The sequence below is a fragment of the Mirounga leonina genome, unplaced genomic scaffold (assembly GCF_011800145.1).
Source record: "Mirounga leonina isolate KUSES-001 unplaced genomic scaffold, KU_Mleo_1.0 Mir_53, whole genome shotgun sequence".
In the NCBI taxonomy this organism is placed as follows: domain Eukaryota; kingdom Metazoa; phylum Chordata; class Mammalia; order Carnivora; family Phocidae; genus Mirounga; species Mirounga leonina.
In genome coordinates, this window is record NW_023270807.1 from 48309113 (window position 1) to 48316119 (window position 7007).

The 7007-nt window shown below is 36.8% G+C and overlaps 1 pseudogene; it reads right to left on the reverse strand.

The window, feature by feature from the left end:
• Window positions 1-882: 882 nt before the first annotated feature.
• Window positions 883-1466, reverse strand: LOC118001135 (annotated as a pseudogene).
• Between the last annotated feature and the right edge of the window lie 5541 nt (window positions 1467-7007).

Sequence of the window (7007 nt, forward strand, 5' to 3'; positions counted from 1 at the left end):
TTATTAAGAGTTGTTATAAAGATACAGTAATTAAAATGTGTTGTACTGGCAGAAGAATACAAAAATATATCAGTGTAAACAGAACAGGGAGCCTAGAAACAGCCATATGTGTATATGAAAAATTAACAGTGGAATTCAATGGTGAAAGATAAAATAATAGATGGTGGTGAGACAATTGACTAATCATATAGGAAAAATAAATTTTTAAGACTACCTCCCACCATACACAAAAATAAATCCTAAATGTATTAAAAACAAATTGAAAAATGTAAAAAAGTAACAAAAATAACTATCATGTTGGAAGTTAGGAAAAGAACTCTTCCACAAGACTCGAGAAGCACAAAGCTTAAAAAGATTGATAACTTTAGCTATTTAAAATAAAAAAGTTCTGTACAGAAAAGGCCATAAAATAAAAAAGATAAGCCCCTTACTGGGTGAAAATATCTGTAATCCAAGCAACCAATAAAGGATTAATAAGCAAAATATATATTAAATAAAACCCTAAAAGCAATAAAAGGGAACTATTTCCATAGAAAGTGACAAAGGATATGGAGAGTTAATTAACAGAAGAAAATTTTAAGACCATTAAATATATAAAAAGTTGCAAATTCTCACTGATCATTAGAGGTGATGAAACTTGAAATGGGACAACATTTCATAAAAAGTAGATTGCTAAAACTTAAAAACTCTGATCATATGATATCTTGGCAATAATATGAGAACATAAGAACTTCCAAAAACTGCTGGTCTTATGATACATTGGTGCAGCTACTTTGTTTTTGTTTTATTTTGTTTTTACATTTCAATTTTTTTCTTTAAAATGAGTGAGTTGTGTAAGGGGGTTAAATGCTTTATAGAGAAGAAAAAACTGCTAGAACCAACTTATTCATCATCTTCTTCATCTTCATCTTCCTTGTCTTTCTCCTCTTCCTTCTTTTTCTTGCTTTTTTTCAGCCTTGACAACTCCCTTTTTTGCCACATCAGACTTTACTTTAGCTCGATATGCAACAATATCCTTTGCATATTTTCCCTTCAGCTTGGCAGCCTTCTTTTCATAAGGCTGCTTGCCATCTGCAGCAGTGTTATCCCACATATCTCCCAATTTCTTTGCAATGTCACCAATGGATAGGCCAGGATGTTCTCTGATTTTTGGGTGATACTCAGCACAAAACAAGAAAAAGGCCGACGAGGGCCTCTGGTGCACTGGGATGCTTGAACAACTTTTTTGTTTCCCCTCTAGGGGGGATATAAGTTTTCTCTTTCTCTTTCTCTCCTTGTCCACCTTTGCCATGTCTTCAAATTTTCCTTTCTCTTTAGCAGACATGGTCTTCCACCTCTCTGAGCACTTAATAGAAAACTCTGAGAAGTTGACTGAAGCATCTGGATGCTTCTTCTTGTTCTCCTCTCGGCAAATTTGCACATGATGACATTTTGCCTCTTGACTTCTTCAGATCTCCTCTGCCCATGTTTAATTATTTTCCTCAGTGAGGCACAGAGTCGCCCAGTGCCTGTCTGGGTCTCACTTAGGCTGGTGCTGTCTCTATAGAGCTCAGTGTACTGCAATGGCTGTGTCTGGGTCCATCTACTTTGGAGAGTACTTTAATAAGGTGGATGGACTTGAAAAAGTGTATACACATGACTAACATAACATAATAATAAAAAAGAAAGAAAATATGTATACACTACAAGATAGCAATTCTACTTTTAATTTACATATTGTGGTTGAACTCTGAAATGAAAAGGCATTCTCAAAACTGTCAGTGCAGCCTTGTTGTATTAGCAAAAATTGGAAGCAACATAATTGTTCAAGAATAAGGAAATGAATAAATTAAACAGAATTTAGTAAACTCTAACAGTTAAAAAAAATGGACTGGAAGGGTACATGTCAGCATCTGTGATTCTCCTAGTGAGATAAGGAATGGTATCTCTAACATCTTATTTGTGTCTTTATTTATTTGTATTTCCTACATTTTATTTTGTAAATATCTGAGGCAAATATTGCCATATATCGGCATGCCTGGGTGGCTCAGTTGGTTAAGCATCCCTTTGGCTCAGATCATGATCCTGGGGGTCCTGGGATCGAGCCCTGCATTGGGCTCCCTGCTTGGTGGGGAGCCTGCTTCTCCCTCTCCCTCTGCCACTCCCCCTGCTTATGCTTGAGTTCTCTCTCTGTCAAATAAAATTTAAAAAAAAATTAAAAATTCAAATATTGCCAAATATCAACATTTGTTAAATTGTGGGGGAAGGGTTTTGTGTTTTGTTATACCCTTGAACAGCACAAGTTTGAACTGTGTGGGTCCACCTTTATGCAGATTTTTTTTTCAGTAAATATAGTATAGCACTGTGTGTATTTTCTCTTCCTTATGATTTTCTTAATAACATTTTCTTTTCTCTAGCTTACTTTATTGTAAGAATACAGTGTATAAAACATATAACATGCAAAATATGTGTTAATCAACTATTTATGTTATCAGTAAAGCTTCCGGTCAAGAGTAGGCTAAAGTAGTTAAGTTTTGGGGGAGTCAAAAGTTATACATGGATTTTTGACTGTGCAGGGGTTGTTACTCTTTACCAAGTTTCAAGGGTTAACTGTATTATAATCTGTACTTTTCTATATGTTTGAAATACTTCATAGTTAAAACTAACATATTTATTTAAATGAAGGCAATAGTAAAAATGTTAAGGTGTTTACCTATTCCTTGTTTTGACCCATTGCATATCTTCCTAGTCTTCCTCCCTATCTTTTTCCCTCCCTTCCTATATGATTCTCTATTTTGTTTCTTAAATTCCACATATGATTGAGATCATATGATAATTGTCTTTCTCTTATTGACTTATTTCACTTAGCATCATACCCTCTAGTTCCATCCTCATTATTGCAAATGGCAAGATTTCCTTTTTTTATTTTTGATGGCCGAGTAGTATTCCATTGTATATAAATACCACATCTTCTTTATCCATTCATCTGTCAACAGATATCTGTGCACCTTCCATAGTATGGCTACTGTGGACACTGCGGCTATAAACAGCTGCCCCTTCCGTTCACTACATTTGTATCTTTGGGGTAAATACCCTGTAGTGCAATTGCTGGGTAATAGGGTAGCTCTATTTTTAACTCCCCAAGAAACCTCCATGCTATTTTCCGAATGGCTGCATCAGCTTGCATTTCCACCAGCAGTGTAAGAGGGTTCCTTTTTCTCTGCATGCTCGCCAGCCAACATCTCTTGTTTTCTGACTTGTTCATTTTAGCCATTCTGACTGGTAAGAGGTGGTATCTCATTGTAGTTTCGATTTATATTTCCCTGATGATGAGTGATGTTGAGCACTTTTTCATGTTGGCCATTTGGATGTCTTCTTTGGAGAAATGTCTGTTCATGTCTTCTGCCGAGTTCTTGATTGGATTATTTGTTCTTTGGGTATTGAGTTTGATAACTTCTTTATAGATTTTGGATACTAGCCCTTTATCTGATATGTCATTTGCAAATATCTTCTCCCATTCTGTCAGTTGTCTTGGTTTGGTTGACTCTTTCCTTTGCTGTGCAAAAGCTTTTTATCTTGATGAAGTCCCAATAGTTCATTTTTGCCTTTATTTCCCTTGCCTTTGGAGACATGTCAAGCAAGAAGTTGCTGTGGCCGAGATCGAAGAGGTTACTTCCTGTTTTCTCCTCTAGGATTTTGATGGATTCCTGTCTCACATTGAGGTCTTTCATCCATTTTGAGTCTATTTTTGTGCATGGTGTAAGAAAATGGTCCAGTTTCATTCTTCTGCATGTGGCTGTCCAATTTTCCCAACACCATTTGTTGAAGAGAATGTCTTTTTTCCATTGGATATTCTTTCCTGCTTTGTCGAAGATTAGTTGACCATAGAATTGAGGGTCCATTTCTGGGTTCTCTGTTCTGTGCCATTGATCTATGTGTCTGTTTTTATGCCAGTACCATACTGTCTTGATGATTACAGCTTTGTAACAGAACTTCAAGTCTGGGATTGTGATGCTACCAGCTTTGGTTTTCTTTTTCAACCTTCCTTTGGCTATTTGGAGTCTTTTCTGGTTCCATACAAATTTTAGGATTGTTTGTTCCAGCTCTGTGAAAAAAGTTGATGGTATTTTGATAGGTATTGCAGTGAATATATAGATTGCTCTAGGTAGCATAGATATTTTAACAATATTTATTCTTCCAATCCATGAGCACAGAACGTTTTTCCACTTCTTCATGTCTTCCTCAATTTTTTTCATGCGTGTTCTATAGTTTTGTAAGTACAGATCCTTTGCCTCTTTGGTTAGTTTTATTCCTAGGTATCTTATGGTTTTGGGGGCAATTGTAAGTGGGATTGACTCTTTAATTTCTCTTTCTTTTGTCTCATTGTTAGTGTATAGAAATGCAACTGATTTCTGTGCATTGATTTTATATCCTGCCACTTTACTGAATTCTTGTATAAGTTCTAGCAATTTTGGGGTGGAGTCTTTGGGTTTTCCACATAGAGTATCATGTCATCTCTGAAGAGTGAGTTTGACTTAGTCTTTGCCAATTTGGACGCCTTTTATTTCTTTTTATTGTCTGATTGCTGAGGCTAAGACTTGTAGTACTATGATGAACAACAGTGGTGAGAGTGGACATTCCTGTCATGTTCCTGACCTTAGGGAAAAAGCTCTCAGTTTTTCCCCATTGAGAATGATATTCGCTGTGGGCTTTTCATAGATGGCTTTTATGATACTGAGGTATGTTCCCTCTATCCCTACACTGTGAAGAGTTTTAATCAAGAAAGGATGCTGTACTTTGTCAACTGCTTTTTCTGCATCTTTTGAGAGGATCATATGGTTCTTGTCCTTTCTTTTATTAATGTGGTGTATCACATTGATTGATTTGCACATGTTGAAACACCCTTACAGTCCAGGAATAAAATCCCACTTGGTCAGGGTAAATAATCCTTTTAATGTACTGTTGGATCCTATTGACTAGTATTTTGGTGAGAATTTTTGCATCCATGTTCCTCAGGGATATTCTCCTTTTTGGTTGGGTCTTTGTCTGGTTTTAGGATCAAGGTAATGCTGGCCTCATAGAGTTTGGAAGTTTTCCTTCCGTTGCTATTTTTTGAAACAGTTTCAGAAGAATAGGTATTAGTTCTTCTTTAAATGTTTGGTAGAATTCCCCTGGGAAGCCATCCTGCCCTGGACTCTTGTTTGTTGGGAGATTTTTTTTTTAAAGATTTTATTTATTTATTTATTTGAGAGAGAGAAACAGCATGAGAGGGGAGAGGGCCCCAGGGAGAAGCAGGCTCCCCGCTGAGCCGGGAGCCCGATGTGGGACTCGATCCCAGGACTCCAGGACCATGACCTGAGCCGAAGGCAGTCGCTCAACCAACTGAGCCACCCAGGCACCCTGGGAGATTTTTGATTACTGCTTCAATTTCCTTGCTGGTTATGGGTCTGTTCAGGTTTTCTATTTCTTCCTGTTTCAGTTTTGGTAGTTTATATGTTTCTAGGAATGCATCATTTCTTCCAGATTGCCTAATTTGTTGGCATGTAATTGCTGATAATATGTTCTTATAATTGTTTGTATTTCTTTGGTGTTGGTTGTGATCTCTCCTCTTTCATTCATGATTTTATTTATTTGGGTCTTTTCTCTTTTCTTTTTGATAAGTCTAGCCAGGGGTATATTGATCTTATTTATTCTTTCAAAGAACCAGCTTCTAGTTTCATTGATCTGTTCTACTGTTCTTTTGTTTCTATTTCATTGCTTTCTACTCTAATATTTATTAATTATCTTCTCTTGCTGGGTTTAGGCTTTATTTATTGTTCTTTCTCCAGCTCCTTTAGGTGTAAGGTTAGGTTGTGTATTTGAGATCTTTCTTGTTTCTTGAGAAAGGCTTGTATTGTTATATACTTCCCTCTTAGGAACCTTTGCTGAATCCCAAAGGTTTTGAACAGTTGTGTTTTCATTTTCATTTGTTTCCATGAATTTTTAAAATTCTTTTTAATTTCCTGGTTGACCCATTCATTCTTTAGTAGGATGCTCTTTAACCTCCATGTATTTGACTTCTTTCCAAATTTCTGGGATTGAATTCAAGTTTCAAAGCTTTGTGGTTTGAAAATACATAGGGAATGATCCCAATCTTTTGGTATTAGTTGAGACCTGATTTGTGACCCAGTATGTGATCCATTTTGGAGAATGTTCCATGTTCACCTGAGAAGACTATGTATTCTGTTGCTTTGGGATGGAATGTTCTGAACATATCTGTGAAGTCCATCTGGTCCAGTGTGTCATTCAAAGCCCTTATTTTCTTGTTTATCTTCTGCTTAGGTGATCTGTCCATTGCAGTGAGTGGAGTGTTAAAACCCCCTACTATTATTGTATTATTATCAATGTGTTTCTTTAATTTTGTTTTTAATTGGTTTATATAATTGGCTGCTCCCATGTTAGGGACATAAATATTTACAATTGTTAGATCTTCTTGTTGGATAGACCCTTTAATTATGACATAGTGTCCTTCCTCATCTCTTATCACAGTCTTTGGTTAAAAATCTAATTTGTCTGATAGAAGGATTGGTAGCAGAGAAAGATCTGTATCATATGACCTCACTGATATGAGGAATTCTTAATCTCAGGAAACAAACTGAGGGTTGCTGGAGTGGTGAGGGGTGGGAGGGATGAGGTGGCTGGGTGAAAGACATTGGGGAGGGTATGTGCTATGGTGAGCACAGTGAATTGTGTAAGACTGTTGAATCACAGACCTGTACCTCTGAAACAAATAATACATTATATGTTAAAAAAAAGAAAAAGAAAAAGAAGATAGCAGGAGGGGAAGAATGAAGGGGGGGAAATCGGAGGGAGAGAAGAACCATGAGAGACTATGGACTCTGAGAAACAAACTGAGAGTTCTAGAGGGGAGGGGGTGGGGGAATGGGTTAGCCTGGTGATGGGTATTAAAGAGGGCATGTTCTGCATGGAGCACTGGGTGTTATATGCGAACAATGAATCATAGAACACTACATCAAAAACTAATGGTG